Genomic DNA, 19,387 nt, shown 5'->3' with positions numbered 1-19,387 from the left:
TATCGGGAGTCTTCTTCCCGATTTGATTCCTCTATTTTTTTTTTTTTGGGCGTGGGTCTGCTGGATTGGACTTGGTTTTGGGCTATGACATTCTTCACCCCTAAAAAGAAATTTCGTCCTCGAAATTTTCATACCTGTCACCATTGTATTGGAAGCCTGTGGATTCTGTTGAGTAAGTGCATAAACTCTTCCTTGGGTTTTAGAAATCTGTCCACCACCCTTATGTTGTCCTTCATAAGTTCTTTGGCCAATTTGACTTTCTATATTTAGCGGGCAGCTAGCAATTTTATGATCCATCGACCACATTTGAAACAAGCACCTGCATTCCAATGGCAATCCTTGTCTGCATGATTTTTGCCACATCTGGAGCACTGCTCACCATCAATCTGTTGAGTCTTATTATCTATTGTTCCCTTAGCTGATCTTTTGATGTTTTTATTATTCTGTCCTTGTGTATCATTTGATTTTGCTCTCTTTCTTTCCTTTCTTTCCCTTTCCATGCGTTCTTCATTGACTTCTCTTTCAATTATCAATGCTTTATTTACCACATCTGCATAAGTTGTCAATTCATATGGAACCACTTGTTTTCGAATCTCAGTTCTCAGTCCCATCTCAAACTTGTGAACACGTTCTTGCTCACCATCCACTAATCTCGGAGCAAATTTTGCTAACTCTGTAAATTTTGCTTCATATTCAGTCACACTCATACCCTTTTGCTTCAAATAAATAAACTCTTGCTCTTTCTGGATCCTTATACTCCGAGGGAAATATTGATCATAGAATGCAACCCGAAATCTTTTCCAGGTAAGTATTTCACCGTCTTGTTCATGCTTGCACTGTAGTCGCTGACACCAGTTGTATACTTCTCCTTGTAGTAAATAAGCTGCATATCGAATCTTTTCTTCATCAAGACACTCTTGGATAGCGAAGGCCTTCTCCATCTCCATTATCCAGTTATCAGCCTCCAAAGGTTCAGTAGTCCCCTTGAAAGCTAGAGGAGCAAGCTTTTTAAATTCTGAAATATTATTCCGTTGTACTGGTTGCTCTCCATGTTGTGGTGGTGGATGCTGATGTTGTTGTGTATCTCATTGTATCTGTTGTTGTTCAAGCATTTGCTGCTGTATTTGTTGTTGCGCTTGTACCATCCTGATTAGGGTCTGCATTAACTGAGCCATATCTGGTTCCTGACGTGCTCTCGAAGCACTCCCATTAGGATCTACGACTCCCTCCTCCTGAGGGATGCCACTGTCAGATGGGGAGTGCTACCATCCCATGGTTGTGATGTCTCTCTTGCAATTTCGTGAGTAGTTCTTGTCATTCTATGGGGAGGCATGGTAACCTTGTAGTAGTAAAATCTTATTAGATTCATTTATCTATTTGTTAGGATAGATTTATTATGATGCTCATACTTTAACATCCCAATATTTCTAATGTTTACCCACCTACACTCATACTATGTCAAATTCTATGTGTCATAATTTATCCACTTATGCTCTGATACCATATTAATTGTCATGCCCCCGACCCGAGATTGTGAATCAAGGATCATGGCAACCGCCGCATACTTATGAAGAACTCTCTCCATAAGTATGCAAGGCATCTCATCACAATATCAATGCATCATAGCGGAATAAATTCAAATATTTATTATTCGACTCTAATTCAAGTAATTAAAATAAATATCTTACATCCGATAAAATTTTACTAAAAAATAAAATAATAGATCTAAGTTCAATAAAGTTGACAATGCTAAATCTCGCCTCTAAAAGCTCTGTCCCAATATTTCTTCCCACACTCAAAATTAATTATCTGAATCTGAAAAAAAAATAGAAAGAAAGGTAATGAGCTAGACAGCCCAGTAAGTAACAAATATCTCAACTAAATATTTTATAATTTTAAGAACAATACTGCAAATAAACATAAAAATATATTTTATGCTGATTTAATACAAATCCAATATTTTCAAATATTCACACATAATATGATCATAAATCCGATTCGATTCAAAATACTCGTAACTCAACAGCCTCGACTATGACCAACGTTTAACCCCCATTGGCGGGGTCCACAGAATACCAGCGCACAACCCCTACTGGCAGGGTCCACAAATACCAGCGCACAACCCCCACTGGCAGGGTCCACAAACACCAGCGCACAACCCCCACTGACAGGGTCCACTGAGTACCAACGTATAATCCCCATTGGTGGGGCCCACTGAAACATAGTTAGGCTGAGAGCATAAATCCGATCTGTATCAAAACACTTTGAATCATAATATATCATAATTTTTCACTGAATATGTGCATAATTCGATGTACCATAATATTTCAAAAGTACTTTTCTTACAAAACATAATTTCATAAATCATGCATAATTTCAGAGAATAATTATTTATTTTCAGAATAAATATGGAATATCTCGAGAAGATGATTCATTACTTACCTTTCACGGAGCACTAAAAGAATGGATCGACTAACTTCTAATAGATTCTTCAGTGCCTATTATCGAAAATTATATTTTTACATTAATTTTAATTCAAAATTCAATCTAAATAAATCCCAAATCAAAATCTCACTTAAAATCAAACTCTTCCCTAAACTCGATCAAAATCATCAAATGAAACCTTCCACTACGCTAATCCTAGAGGAATAACTTTAGAGAGAAAGAAATCCATCAGAAGAGAGAAACAACCTACAGAGAGAAAATTCTAGAGAGAGAAAGTAGGGAGAGAAAGTTCAATTTCAGAGAGAGAAAGTAAGGGTTCAGACTGAAAGAAGAGAGAGGAGAGAGAGAAACTCTCTCTCTCATCATTTTTTTTATTTTTTTTTATTATTTATTTATTTATTTATTTATATATATATATAAGTATATATATATATTTTGTTATTATTATTATTATTATTTTTTTTCTTTTCTTTTCTTTTTCTCTTTTTCTTCTTTCTCTTTTCTTTTCTTTTTCTCTCTTTTTTTTTTCTTCTTTCTCTTTTCTTTTCTTTTTCTCTTTTTCTTCTTTTTCTTTTCTTTTCTTTTCTTTTTTCTTCTTTTTCTTCGCGCTCCTTCCAGGCCGAACAGGGGACGACAGTCCCCTCCTTGTGTCAGGCCGTTCAGGCCACGGCCGCCGCGGTGGAGGCCGGCGGCAAAGGGGGGCCACTCCCCCGGTCACGGAGGAGTATGGCCAGCGATCGATTGCGATCGCCGGTGTCGAAAAATTCATGAGAAAAAGGGACCAAAATAGAGGTCCCTTTTTTCGATCGAAAATCGACGACTCCCGTCGCCGGCAGTCGCGCATAAGGGCACGGGAGGAAGGGGAAGGAAGAGGGGAAGAGAAAGGGAACTCACCTCGACCTCTGGTGACCTCGTCGGTGAGCAGTCACGGCGAGAACAAGGCGGGTGTCTGCAGCTCTAATTCAAGAAAATCGAAGAGGAAGAGAGGGGAAAAGGGCCGATGATCAGCTCCAAGGGAAAGGGAAGGTCTTTTTATAGAGGACCCTAGGACTCTGAGAGGTCCTAGGATTCCCGTTTCGTCTGGATCTCGTCAGAGAAGAAGACTCCTATCGGGAGTCTTCTTTCCGATTTGATTCCTCTATTTTTTTTTTTTGGGCTTGGGTCTGCTGGATTGGGCTTGGTTTTGGGCTATGACACAGATGATAGCAAATCCATTTCAGGATATGTCTTTACTTTGAATGGTGGAGCAGTGAGTTGGAAGAGTTCTAAGCAGCAAACAGTAGCTGACTCAACCATAGAGGCAGAATACATAGCTGCAAGTGAAGCCGCCAAAGAAGCTATCTGGATGAAGAAGTTCATCACTGAATTGGGCGTTGTTCCTGAGATTGAGAACCCAGTACCACTTTATTGTGATAATACTAGAGCAGTTGCTCAAGCAAAGGAACCCAGGTCTCACCATAAATCCAAACACATTTTGAGACGCTTCCATCTCGTTCATGAAATAATTGAAAGACAAGATGTCATTATTGAATGAGTAGACACAAAGAACAACATAGCGGATCCGTTCACTAAAGCTTTACCACAGTAGCAGTTCGATCGCCACCTCGATAGTATGGGGTTGAAATATAAGAGAGATTGGCTTTAGTGCAAGTGGAAGATTGAATGGAATATGCCCTATAAGCCAATCAAAATGTATAAATTGAAGGATATTCTTTTTGCCTCCTGACAACTCATGTACTGATGTTTTAAATAAATAAAGGCATTTTGTTCATCATATGCTGTATCTTAATTTTTATTATGATGAACCCCATAAATTAGGGCTATGGTTTTAGGGTTATGATGCAATCATACCAGTGAGACCTAAAACCTTAAAACTCTAATTTTAAATATTTCTAGTCGATGGAACATTAAGTAGGGGATCAATATTTCTGATAAGACTGGTACATCCTGTGTATGCTCGGTTAAGAGGGTAATTGATCTCATAATTACTTGTGTATGACAATAATATAAGGATGTAAGTGTTCATTAGAGAATGAATTCACTGAATTGATCCAATTAAAGAACATCTGATGGAGTCTTATCTACATGTCAACAGATTTTTCTTATAGTGGGAATTGTGCATGTAAATCTTTTGACCTGAGACTGCCATAGAACCTTATAAGCATGAATCCATATTTTGGATCATACTCATTCATGATTTAATCATGTATGAGGTGTTCTGGATATGATGGATTGCTTATGAAGGTTGTGAGTAGGTCAATATGGAAACGATCACTCCTAGTAAGAGGAGATCGCATCCTATCTGCTTCAATCAAATAATGATTCAGGAAGACATTGATCAGAGCATTATGAAAAATTAGAAATGGTTTCTAATATTTCAATCGAATCATTATTATTTGATTGAGAGAAATGTGAATATAAAATTGGATTTGACATTTTTTCATACCCAAACTTATATTCGGGATGTAGGATGATCATAAGATCAAGTTGCATGGTAATTTTCACTGAAGGGTATTTTTGATATTTCTACCAAAAATTTTATATCCTCCAGGTAGATATGATACATTGCTCGACGTCAATCATGTCTTGTGAGTTTGATCGAATTAAAGAGTTTAATTTGATCATTAATTAAAAGCTGTTCTGATTGATCAAAATGGTTCAGCTTGATTTGACTTAAATCGGCTAGATTGTGTTCTAACCAAATTAGTTTAAATTGCACCTGAACTCACTACTGGCTAAATGTAGAACCCAATGGGTCACACACAAAGGAAATTGATCATGGGTTTAATTTGATTAAACCATGTTTGCAAGTTGAACATGCTAGCACATGTTGCAAACCCTAGCATTTAGATTCGAATTGAATTCGAATCGGGTTTCGATTTGGGCTAATTTAGAACCAATTTAAGCCAAATTGGATTTGGTCCTGAAATGGGTTCGAAGTGTTTTAATTGGGCTTGCTGTTGGGTGCCAAAAACCAGGGAAACACATGCCTAAGAGTCTCTCTCTTGGCGTGTGGATTTAAATCCTTGCACATGAGCCACATAGCACATGGATAGAGTTGGCGCCACCTTAAATTTGGTCTTTCCTATTTTTTCTCCATGACTTTTATTCTATGAATAATTTTTAGATGTCTTAGGAGGCACCTATGAGTCCTTCTGAGTATTAAACTCCTCGTAGAAAAATTAGGAGAAGTAGATAAGGATTAAATCCATGCGCATGTGTCACATGGCACATGGATGGGAGATGGCACCCCTTAACTTGGTCTTTCCTATTTTTTCTCCATGACTTTTATTCTATGCATGGTTTTTAGATGTCTTAGGAGGCACCTAAGAGTCCTTCTGGGTATTAAACTCATCGTAGAAAAATTAGGAGAAGAGATAAGGATTAAATCCATGCGCCACCTCTTGGAAGCGCCCCTTGGAAATTTCAAATGGGGAGATAAGTTTTAACTTATCCATGCCCCTTAATCTCTTGCGCCATTACTGAAGTTGGTACCCTCTATCTTGGTCATTGGATGGGCTTTCTTCCAGATTTAAAGGCAAAGGATGATGGCACCAATAAGAGAAGCTTTGTGACTTCTCATGTAAACACCGTAAGTTAAGATCGAAGAGTCCTTCTGAAATAAGACGCCTCTTCAACCCAACTTTGATGTACACATGGCATTTTACAATTTATGGGGTGTGAGAAATAAAAAGGGGGCATGAGATAAAGTGTGAGTGGGCATGATATGTTTTGGTTTGCACCCCTACGTGCAATATAAATAGGGGTGCACGCCGAGGAGTCTTCGTGCATTCAGAATTCTTCCTTCTTTCTTACAAGAGGCTTCTCTTGTCCAATTTTTTTTATTCTTTCTCTCTAGCCTAGATAAGGTCCTGATAAAGGATAAGAAGTCTTCCAAAAGGCTTAGAGAATTAGAATAAAAATTAAGGAGACAAGGAGCAAGAAAGGAAGGCAAGAAAAGGTCCAACAGTGTGACAGCAAAGCCAAGAAAGGAGGTTCTGCCCAAATTGCATTTAAATTCTGATAAATCAGAATTTAATTGCAGAGAATATTTAAATAGGTGCTAGTGGGTTGATCGAGTCTCCATGTGGATCAACGTTGGAGGGTGAACACATGGGCACCTGGTGGAAACCCAGACGGATTGCTGCCGACAACTAAGCACAAATTAGGGTCTAGTGATAAGAGGTATGTTTCTATATCTTTTATTTTGATATTGATGCATATTATATGGTTTAATTTCTGATAAGGTGATCTTGGAGTTAGGTTTTGGTTTTTTTTTTTTATTTCATAATAATTGCTTTGAAATCCATGCTTCCACCATTGTCACAAAACCTTTCAAGTAGCAAGTAGTCTAATTGAGTTGGTTGTCATGGTCGTCTGGTTATAGGAGAAATGTAGAGTTTAAAGGTGTTGGAGCATGATCCCGGCTCCTCCCATAGACCTTGGGTGCAGCGGAACCAGCAACAAACAAATCTGGAGACTTCTGGACTCGATTGAAGGCCCTTGACGAAATCAGCCTGGTTGCTGTCTTCTTCGTCAGCCTTTCATTCCAGATGAAGAACGCCTCTAAGATCACCTCTAAAAAATTCAAGATCTAGTACCCAACTAGATCAAGCCTGGACCGAGGTGTTTGAATTTGTAGATCTTGAATTGGGATATTCTAGATAGGGAAGAAGGTAGATAGAACCAGACCTTGCAGATCTGTCCTGCTGCAGCTTTTCCTGTAGATCTGTTGATGGAGATCTCACCCGTGCCTCAAACGATCTCAGATCAACTCCAGATCTGAGAGAAACTTATACCAACCTCTTCTCAAGAGGTTCCAGGTCCTGAACCTGATGTTTGGGTGGCTGCAAGAGAAGGGGGAGCAATCTGGTTGGCGGCACAAAGGGGGAGGGGCTAGCGCCTCCCTTGCTTTTCTTTCCTCTTTGGGACCTGGCGGCAAGAAACCCTAGGGTTTCTTGCTCTTGGGGTGTAGAGAATGGCTGGAGAGAGAGGGATAAGAGAGAGAGAGACTTGGGAGAAAGAGTTTTGTATTCTCTTGGCTTGATCAAACCTATACAGTACATGTATATATAAACACAGGGTCAAGTGACCCAAACCCAAAACTCCCTTGACCAACTCTATGGGAGATTAGGTTAACCCAAGCCCATGTACACCCATGACTCAACCTAATCTCACCTATCCTAGGCCCAGACCTGGCCCATAAAGAATTGGTCCCTTGAGGCCCACATAACCTAGACCTCAAGAACCCGAAAGGCCCAAAGCCTTTCAACCTAGGGCCCAACTAGCCCTAGAGCCTCCATGAAGCCCTCATGAATGATGGACCTTGGACTTAGCCTTGGTCCCCTGGACCTTGGGCACACCACTTGGATCACAACAATCTCCACCTTGGTGTCCCAAGACCTCAACCAGCTCCACTTTGTCCATCAGCCGAATCAGCTCAACACATCTCTGAAAGCTGTTCCGTGGAAGTACCTTCGTAAGTGCATCAGCTGGATTCTCCTTGGTGTGTACCTTTACCAGCTCCACCTCGCCATCCTCTACAAGCTCCCTGATCCGATGATATCGAATGTCGATGTGCTTTGTTCTTGCATGATAGACTGAGTTTTGTGCTAGTAGAAGTGCACTCTGGCTGTCACAGTATACTGTAATGGCCTCCTGAGTAAGGCCCATCTCCGTCAACAAACCCTTCAGCCAAATTGCCTCTTTAGCTGCTTCTATTAGTCCGATGTACTCCACCTCTGTAGTGGATAGGGCCGTGATAGGCTGCAGACTCGATCTCCAAGAAATAGGACCTCCATATAGGCTAAAGATGAAGCCTGTCGTAGACCTCCGGGTATCCACATCTCCATTGAAGTCTACATCTACATAACTGCCAATCAGTCCCTGAGCCTCCTTGGACATGTCAGAGTATCCCACTGCACCTCCTCGCTGTCCGTAGTAGATGCCAACTCCAACTGAACCCACCAGGTATCTGAATATCCACTTCAATGCTCTCCAGTGCTCCCTCCCAGGCTGCGCCATGAACCTGCTAACCTGACTCACTGCATGAGCGATGTCTGGCCTACAACAGACCATCGCATACATCAAGCTCCCAACTCCTGAAGCATAAGGGACCGTCTCCATCTTCTGAGCCTCCACCTCAGTCTGTGGCACCATGGTCTTTGAGAGTCTGAAGTGACCGGCAAGTGGCAGCTCCACCGGCTTTGCTCCCTTCATCCCGAACCTCTCTAAGACCTTCTGTATGTAGCCCCCCTGAGATAGATGCAGCACCCTTCAGGCTCGGTCTCTGAAAATCTCCATGCCTAGGATCTTCCTTGCAGGGCCCAAATCCTTCATCTCAAACTCCCGAGATAAGGATGCCTTCAGATCCTGCACAACCTTCCTACTCTTGCATGCTATAAGCATGTCATCCACATACAAGAGTAGGAACACCCTAGAACCATCCTCAAGAGACTGAACATAAACATAGGGATCAAACTCGCACCTAGAAAGTCCAATGCTGCGCATATAGGAGTCAAACCGCTTGTACTATTGCCTCGACGACTGCTTCAGCCCGTACAGTGACTTCTGCAACAGACAAACCTTTCCCTCTGATCTTGGATCCCTGAAATCGGGTGGCTGCTCCATATAAATTCTCTCTTCCAAATGTCCATGGAGGAACACCGTCTTGACATCCATCTGCTCCTGCTCTAAATCCTGAGCTGCTACAATGCTCAGCAACACTCTGATGGAAGTATGTCTGACGATGGGAGAGAAGACCTCGCTGAAGTCGATGCCTTCCTTCTGGGAGTATCCCTTGGGCACTAACCTCACCTTGAATCTGATACCTCCCTGCTCTGGAGGCCCTTCCTTGTGACTGTAGACCCATTTGCAGCTAATGGGCCTCTTCCCCTGTGGCAACTACACCAATCGCCAAGTCTGGTTCTTGTGGAGAGATTGCATCTCCTCGGACATCGCCTGACCCACCGCTCTCTGTCCTGACTCTTAATAGCCTCCTAATACATATATGGGTCTCCATTCACTATCACCAGGGCATATGACAGCATCTCCTCAAAGCCATATCGGTCCGGTTGCCTGATGGTCCTCTTGGGCTTGTGTAGGGCAACACCGATATCAGTCCTCGGTCCAGCCCGCTCTTACTGGACCTCTCCACCTCGATCATCCATCCGAGTCCTCTCCACCTGTGGAGACACCTTAGGTAGATGCTCCACCTGAATGTCATATCCTCCAGTAGTACCTGCAAGAGACAAAATCAAAGAGGTTAGCTATCCAGCAGCGCCCTGCTGGACCTCCTCCTGCTCCTGCTGCTCCTCCATGCCTGCTCGCCTCCGTAGGACTGACTCCTCATCAAAATCACATCCTAACTAATGATAACCTTCTTTTCCAAGGGATCCCACAGCCTGTATCCCTTGACTCCTTGCGGATAGCCTAGAAATACCACCTTGCATGATCTGGCGTCTAGCTTGCTCCGCTCACCAGCTCCAATGTGCACATAGGCTGTGCACCCAAATACCCATAGATGGCCCAGTCCAACTGTCCTCCCAGACCACACCTCCTCTGGAAGCCTGCCATCCAACCTGGTGTGAGGTGATCGATTGACCAAGTAACCCGCTGCATCAACTGTGTCAACCCAGAACGCCTTTGGAAGCCCTGCCTGCAGCCTCATGCATCGTGCCTTTTCCAGAAGTGTTCTATTTATCCTCTTGGCCACCCCATTCTGCTGGATTTACTGAAGTATCTCCTGATCCCACACTCCTCACAGTAGTCCTGGAACTCTCTGCTGGTGTACTCCCCGCCATTGTCTGACCTCAGACACTTCACATCCTCCCCTGCTCCTTCTCCACCTCAGCTCTCCAGATCTTGAACTTGGTGAAGACCTCAGACTTCTCTCTCATGAAGTAAATCCAGAGTTTTCTTGAGAAATCATCAATCAGGGTCATGAAGTATCTGGCCTCATTCCTAGCTAAAACTGGGGTTGGTCCCCACACATCCATGTATACTAACTCCAGAGGGGCTGCACTGCAGGCTGTACTGATGTTGAACTGAACTCTCCTCTGCTTTCCCATCTGGCAAGGCTCACAGATCTCCCCTGTAGCACCATCCTCCAGATCAGAGATGAGTCCTCTCCTGCTCAACTCTCTCAGCCCCTTGTCACCCATGTGGCCTAGGCAGTAGTGCCACATCCTGTAAGCCCCCTGCGGGTCCTGTGCTGCAGCTGCTGCATCAGACTCTCTGGTCACCACAGATCCCTCCATATGATAGAGGTTATTGTCCAACCTCCTGCCTCTCATCACTACCATAGCTCCATTGGAGATGTTCAGTACTCCGATTCTGGCCCTACTGCTGAAGCTGTATCCACTGCGTTCCAAGTATCCAAGTGACACCAGATTCTTTTCCAGCTCTGGGACGTGCTTTACATTTGTCAATGTCCTCACAATCCCATCAAACATCCTCACCCTGACTGTCCCTATCCCAGCCACCTTGCAAGGATGATTGTTGCCTAGAGTCACTGATCCCTCATCTGTCTTAGTGTATGTCGCAAACCAAGACCTGTGTGGTGTGTAGTGATGTGAGCACGCAGAGTCTAGTGTCCACTCCTCTGTGTAATACCTGTGACCATCTGATACCATAAGTAGATCATCCTCCATCTACTGCCCAGCAACTGCACTCACTGATTCTGAGCCACTTCTTTCTCCTTTCTTGCTCTTCCATAGTGGACATTCTCGCTTGAAGTGTCTGAACTCGTTGCACTTGAAGCATTTCATCTCTTTCTTTCCCTTCCTGGACTTGGACCGCCCCCAGGACTTGCTTCTGCCTCTGCCTTTACCTGTCCTCTCCCCTACTGCCAAACCCTCCTGGGGAGCCCGATCTCTGGTCAACTTTTCCCTTTGCTCATTAGACCTCAGCACCGAGACCATGTCCTCATATTCCAGAGTCTCCTTGCCGTAGAGCAGTGTAGTCACCAAAGAGTCATATGATCCTGGCAATGAACACAAAAGCAACAGGGACTTGTCCTCCTCATCCAGCTTCACCCCGATATTCATCAACTCCATGCACAACTGGTCGAACCTCTGAATGTGGCCAATCACATCAGATCCCTCCTGCATCCGAAGACTGTACAACCTCTTCTTCAGTATTAGCTTGTTGCACATATTCTTCCCCATATACATGGTGTGCAACTTTGACCAAAGGCCCTTTGGCATCTTTTCTTCCAGCATCGAATACAACGCCGCATCCGCCAAACATCCTCTGATCACCGAGCATGCTTCCTTCTCCAACAATGCCCACTGTCTATCTGTCATTCCCTTAGGCTTCTCATCCAAAGTCTGATCCAGATCTACTTGCACCAGAAGATCCTCCACCCAGATTTTCCATATGAAAAAATTTCTCTTGCCATCAAACTATAGTAACCAGATCTAGGGTTTCAGAGTTAGATCTTGAAACTTTTTCAAGATCATACAGCGGAAGACTAAAATAAATCAAAATTATTTTTTAAAATCAGAGAATCCCTAGATCTAAGATCCTATTACATGATTATTATATAGCATTAAATTAGAAATTAAAATATATAAATATATCATGAACTACATGTTGATCATATCAACATGTTTCTATACTACATCTAATGTATGTATTAAACAATAGATCAGATCTATTACCTTGCAAGTTAGATGTTCTAACCATGCTGATCTAGGCTTGAGGATGATGTTGCAAGCCACACATATGTCCGACCTCAAGGAGTCATCCACACGAGCCCACGAATCTCGATCAGAAGTCCTACTTCAGGAAATCAGAACAGTATGCTAGTACTGCACTGATCCTTCTTTGATGGTTGATCAGGTGCCTCCTTCTTCTTGATTTGGACTCTTCCAAAGATAGAAAGTAGAAGGAGGAGTTTCAGATCTGAGACACTCTCAGGAAACTCAAGATGGAGGGAGGAAAGATATGAAAATAAACAACCCTAGAAGAAGATCCTCTTCTTCTTCTCGTTCCTCTCTCTAGACACCCTAACTTGTGTCTTTTATATCTCCACAATCCAAAGGTTTTTATCTTTGATTTTTGGATAGCCGAAAGGTCTCTCAAATCTCTATCTTCTCCAAAAATTTCATAAAGAAACTCATTTTATATAGAAATATATGATAGAGTCCTTGTCTAGGTCAAATACCTAGTCAAGGCTTATCCAAACATGGCAAGATAAGGGGCGCCCAACTCTTGAGCACCTCCTCCTTATTTTCATGCATAGATCATCAGCAAAGGATTCACAATATATACCCTAAAATCTATAAAAATTTTAAAAAAAAATTGGATAAATTCGGTGCAAAATTGAAAGAGTTTTGGATTTCTAAAACTCTATCTCATAGAATTCGAAATCCAAACTTATTCCTTTTTGATTTGATCCAAACCACCTTCCATGTAAGAAAGAAAAGAGGAGACCTTTTGTGAACATGGGAGAGACCTGGGAGAGGGCTTTTGTCGCACAAAATAAGAGGAGATTGGCGTTGAATGAGAGAGAGGGCGTGGGGAAGGCTTATGTGGTGCAAGGTGGAATCCTAGTCTTACTAGGATTCTATCTTATGACTTGTTTTAATTTGGTTTCTCAAACCAAATCAAACCAAAATTAGATCAACCCAATTAAAATAGATCTTAACCCAATTAAGAACCTAATTTAATCAGATTAAATTATATTTAAATCTGATTTAATTTTCTAATCAAATTAGAAATTAGATTGACCCAAGTCCTAGTTGAACTAGGACAAGTTTTTCCTTGCACTTGGCTTATCCAATAAACCAATTGGACTTGATCCAATCAAGCCCAAATCAAATCTAATTAAATCATATTTAATTAGATTTAATCTCAGCCCATTGACTTAATCAAATTAAGCCAATTAGCAATCAAATTGCTAATCGATCCTCCTGCAACACTTGCACTGGGTTAAATATCAATCGTATTGATCATTTAACCCTAGAACGATTCTTAATCGTTGATCAACCATCCGATCGGATCATGAACTCTAATGTGTGTGACCTCATAGGTCCGAACCTAAGTCAGTAGTACAGGAATAAATTTTTATACCAATCGAAGTGACCATCTAGTAATGGTACCCGATGACCGGATAGGTCGAATGTGTAGAACAACATCCTTAGAACCCATGCGGATATAGTTTTCATATAATTCATCCCCTTCACCAAAATGATAATAGGACACCCCAGAGTTCAACTGTCAACTCTGATCAGGTTGTCCACATTGTATTTCAAAATATCAAATCCATCTAATGGATTACCCTGGCCAAGGTTTTGCTATATTGAAATACAGCGACTTATTCTTCTCCAACTCTTGGAGTGGTCAATCCCATCTCGATCACACTCTGACTTTGCAAATACTTGACTGTGCCCAGAAACCTTCCATCCCTGAATTAGAAATTCAGTTAGTCTAGTACCAAAGCACAGTGAGTTGCTTGCAAGTCACTGAGGCGATCTCAAGTCTAAGGGACACTTATACCTATATCCCATCAGAGACATTCTCGACAGCAGAATACTCTGCAGTTGGTCACGTTCAATGATGATGTACCAGTACATCTCACCTGTATGCCATACCAGTATCTCCATACTCTTTGGTTAAGAGGACAACCAACCCATATGGCCTACAGCGACCTATGCTCGATAGAAGCTGTCGTCCTTATTAACAGCCTATCATTTGGTCGTGAACTGTTTTAAGGACTAATCGATAAATTCTCTCTTTATCGAATCTAAATAGTCCTAAGGACTTCATCATAACAATGGAGTTCATTAGAAGATGAAAGCTTATGATGAAAATGATAAATATATTTTATTTATTAACAAATCAATTACAATACTTGGTTGCTCAATCGTCAATAGCTTGACGATTGGCTTTTTGGGACACATTTTCCAACAACTCCCACTTATCCTAAAGCCACTCGGCACAGTATCTAATACCCATCTTTGACTTGTGGTTGTCGAACTCCTTTATCGTCAGGGCTTTAGTGAAGGGGTCGGCCAGGTTCTCCTTTCCGTCGATCTTCTGAAGGTCGACGTCACCTCGATCCACGATCTCTCGGATCAGGTGGAAGCGACGCAAGATGTGCTTCATCCGCTGATGTGCTTTGTATTCCTTCGTCTGAGCTATGGCACCAGTGCTGTCGCAGTAGAGCAGGATCGAACCATCGAGGGAGGGTGCTACTCCGAGCTCGTTGATGAATTTCCTCAGCTACACAGCTTCTTTCGCAGCATCTGATGCTGCGATGTACTCCGCTTCACAAACAGAGTCCACCACAGTATGTTGCTTGGAACTCTTCCAGCAGATGGCTCCACCATTCAGAGTAAAGATATAACCCAACACGCTCCTGCTGTCATCATGGTCAGATTGGAAGCTAGAGTCTGTGAACCCCACAAGTTTCAGATCTGACTCGCCATAAACCAACCATTGGTCCTTAGTATTTCTCAAATACTTAAGGATGGCTTTAACCACTTTCCAGTGATTTTCTCCAGGATCAGATTGGTATCTACTCACTACTCCTAGTGAGTATGCCACATCTGGTCTTGTACATGTCATGGCATACATGATATATCCCACGGCTAAAGCATATGAGACTCTACTCATACGCTCTCTCTCTTCAGGAGTTGTCAGACAATCCTTCTTAGAGAGAGAAATTTCTTGACCTATCGGTAGATAGCCCTTCTTGGAATTCTCCATGCTGAACCTCTTCAGCACAGTGTCTATGTACATGGACTGGGATAACCCAAGCATCCTTTTAGATCTATCCCTATAGATCTTCATCCATAGGATGTAGGATGCTTCACCCAAGTCCTTCATGGAGAACTGTGATGACAACCAAACTTTTATTCCCTGTAGTACAGGGATGTCATTCCTGATTAAGAGAATGTCATCCACGTACCAGACAAGAAATACCACAACTGAACCATTTGCCCATTTATAGATGCAGGGCTCTTCTCCATTCTTAATGAAGCCATACATTTTGATCACCTTATCAAAATGCATGTTCCAACTCCGAGAAGCTTGCTTCAATCCATAAATGGATCTCTGTAGCTTGCACACCTTGGACTCATCTGTGGATGTAAACCCCTCAGGTTGTATCATATACACCTCTTCGGTCGGCTCTCCATTCAGGAAAGCTATCTTTACATCCATCTACCAGATCTCATAATCCAGATGGACAGCTATTGCAAGCATTATCCGAATGGATTTGAGCATTACCACAGGAAAAAATATCTCGTCATAGTTAATACCATAACGTTGACGATACCCCTTAGCGACCAGACGGGCTTTATAGGTCTCCACCTTTCCGTCTGCGCCTCTCTTCCTTTTGAAGACCCATTTACACCCAATGGGTTTAACCCCTTCAGGTGGGTCAACCAATGTCCATACATCGTTGACCTTCATGGACTCTATTTTGGATTTCATGGCTTCAAGCCATTTCTCGGAATCAGGTCCCTACATTGCATCCATATAGGTGATCGGATCCTCATTATTCTCATCAAGTTCGATGGGATCACCGTCCCGGACCAAGAAACCATAGTATCTGTCAGGCTGATGCGGTACTCTATCGGATCGCCTTAATGGTGTAGGTACATTGAGCTCCAGATCTGATCTAATCATATCCGACTCAGGTTCAGCTATTGGTGTCGATCCTTCTATCTGTTGAACTTCATCAAGTTCAACCTTAGAGGCAATGGTTCCTTCACCAAGGAACTCCTTTTCTAAAAAGATTGCCTTAAGGCTGACGAACACCTTTTGTTCATCAGCATGATAGAAAAAATATCGTTTTGTCTCTTTGGGGTACCCTATGAATGAGCATTTGTCAGACCTAGATCCAAGTTTGTCTGTGACTAATCGTTTGACATAGGCCGGGCACCCCCAGACCTTAAGGTGTGAAAGTGCTAGCTTACGTCCTGTCCATATCTCATGTGGAGTCTTAATTACAGACTTACTTGGAACCTTATTTAATAGATAACAGGCCGATTCGAATGCATATCCTCCGAAGGATATCGGCAAGCTAGCAAAACCCATCATGGATCGGACCATGTCTAACAGAGTCCAATTCCTCCTTTCAGACACACCATTATGCTGTGGTGTTCCTGAAGGAGTCCATTGAGAGAGAATCTCATTCTCTCCTAGATATGTGAGAAACTCACTAGAAAGATATTCTCCTCCTCGATCAGATCGAAAAGTTTTAATACTCTTCCCAGTTTATTTTTCTACTTCACTTCGGAATCGTTTGAACATTTCAAATAAATCCGACTTATGTTTCATCAGATAGACATATCCATATCAGGATAGGTCATCCGTGAAAGTTATGAAGTAGAAATATCCACCTCTAGCATTGATGCTCATGGGCCTGCATACATCAGTATGTACTAGGCCCAAGAGCTCAGTAGCTCTCTCACCTTTTTCAGTAAAAGGTGACTTGATCATTTTATCAAGAAGACAGGACTCACAGGTTGGAAGTGATTCACAATCACTGACTTCAAGGATTTCCTCTTGAGTCAACCTGTTTATTCTGTTCTTGTTTATATGACTTAGCCTACAGTGCCATAAGTAGATATCTGATACACTATCTAATCTAGGGTGCTTGCCAGTAAAATAGACTCTTATCAGGCTTGATCTTTTTGGTCTGGCTCTGCATTGATGTCTCAGCCTGAACTTGCACCTTCTTCACTTTCTTCTTCTTGTTCTTTTTTCCTTTCTTAAAAGGTCGAGAACTAGAAGACGAACCTCCCACTAAGTTCACCGACTCCTTATGGAGTTGGTGATCTTTCTCAAAGTTTTGAAGTAACCCCAGTAATCCGTGGTAGTTTACTTCAGGCTTTGTCATTCTATAATGAGTGAGAAATGAGAGATAAGACTTGGGCAGCGAGTTCAGTATTGCATCTTTCCCAAGCTGCTCATGCAAGGAAAAGCCGAGCTTGCTCAATTGTTCCATCAGCTCGATCATATACAATACATGATCAGTGACAGAGGCACCATCCCATATTTTGGCGTTGAAGATGGCACAACTAGTCGTGTGCCTCTCCACGTCATCGGGTGTGCCAAAGGCATCCTCCAACACTTGAAGCATGTCCTTTGGCTGAGCCATCTCGAATCTGCGACTAAACTCGTCGCTCATGACAGCCAGCATGATACAGCACACCGTGGTCTGGTCATTGAGCCACTTCTGGTAAGTATCTCTGACTGTTCCACGTGCATTGACAGCTGGCTCTTCAGGTGCAGGATCCATTATCACATATACGATCCATTCATGCTCTAGGACTATCTTCAACTTTCGGTACCAGCTACCGAAGTTGGGTCCCACCAACTTATCATTGTCCAACAATGATCGGAGCGATAGGGAAGTGGCTATATTTGCACAAAGAAAAACCATAACCTAATTAGTAATTGATTCATTAAACCTAAAGATTTGGACTTTAATCAAAAGGTTTCTCCCACTATTTTATTCAAATTGGTAGCCTCTACCTCCAATTCGAGGAATTACCCTAATTCCTTAGTGGGTACTAGAATCCACTTAGACTGCACACAAGCCCAACTTTAGTTGGCCAACCCATGTACATCTAAGGGTAGGTTCATAATCAATTGTTTCTCTAAATAATTTCTAATAATTTTAATTTTGCCCCAGAAACCTAATCAGTAGGCTTTGGCCTCCAATGTAAGGATCCAGTTAGGTCCAACTATTAACATGATCATACTTGGTGTATCTAACCAACGAATGATTAAGCCCAATTTTGGTTGGCTCACCTAACCACCATTAGAGAGACACTTCCAAGTCGTCATATGATGAGTGATAATTCCATTAGTCAACAAGCACCAGGCCTTTGGGTCTGCAATGATTATTGAGTTAATGGACTCATTATCAAACACCTTAATGGGAGGCTATGACTCAGTTATCTCCATAACTTTATCATTTTAAGGACCTAATAATTTTAGAGGATTTAAATAATATAGAGGATGAGGTCAGATGAACCAGCTTATCATGATCCTCCCACTGGCTTTACCAAGTCGCTTAAGGGAGACCATTAAAAGGGCTGGTCTAGGAGCACCTAAATCAGTCACACTGATTTACCTAGCTGACATGGGTCAGCTCAAATAGTCAAGTGATCCGATCAAAACATAATTTCACCAAGAGGTCAGATAAGTTCGATCAGTGGGAGGGTCTGCCAAAGCTTGCCTTAGACACCATCAGAAATGGCCAGGTAAGCGGGCTCCCAATTAAAAACCACCGATCTAGTTTACCTTAGATACCAACTGATTTAATTAGTTTCGATTAGATCAACCTAACAGTTCGTGCTAGACTGCTTAGCCAAGAATCAAGTCCATTTGGTTCTCGTTAAAGACATGGACTTGACCAACTACAACTATTGTAATTGATCTAGAGAATCCTTGACCTAATCTAAGACAACAATTGATTAGATTTAGTCAATTCTCTAATTAAGTCCATCTTTAATCTAACCATAGGTCTAACACATTTAATGGACCTAATTCTCACTAACCCATTAACCCAATGTGTTATGGTTTGTGTCTTAGGTTCTTCAATTCATAATCCTAGAACCTAATCAAACAACTTCTTAATTCTTAATTAAGTTTTGGGCTGAGGGTTAGGTTCGACTTTTCAAAAAATAATTTTAATATTTGTAAAATAATTTTACAATATGATTCTACCAACCATATTGCATGTTTGATTCATAATCAAGATACAAGTGAAATAAATATGAAACTACTTTTGATCTAATCTAAACAGGTTCATGTAATTGAAATAATTTTAACTTTAAATAATTTCTTTGCACAAAAATTATTAACAAAAAGATTTTATTTCAGATTTAAATATCTTTTAAATCTAATAAATCATAAATTTAATCTAGATCATATCTATCAAATTTATGATTAAAGATAGATCTACACAAACTAGAAC

This window comes from Elaeis guineensis, chromosome 8 (genome assembly GCF_000442705.2).
Source record: "Elaeis guineensis isolate ETL-2024a chromosome 8, EG11, whole genome shotgun sequence".
Taxonomy (NCBI): domain Eukaryota; kingdom Viridiplantae; phylum Streptophyta; class Magnoliopsida; order Arecales; family Arecaceae; genus Elaeis; species Elaeis guineensis.
The sequence above is the reverse complement of the archived record's forward strand: the minus strand, read 5'-3'. Positions refer to the sequence as shown.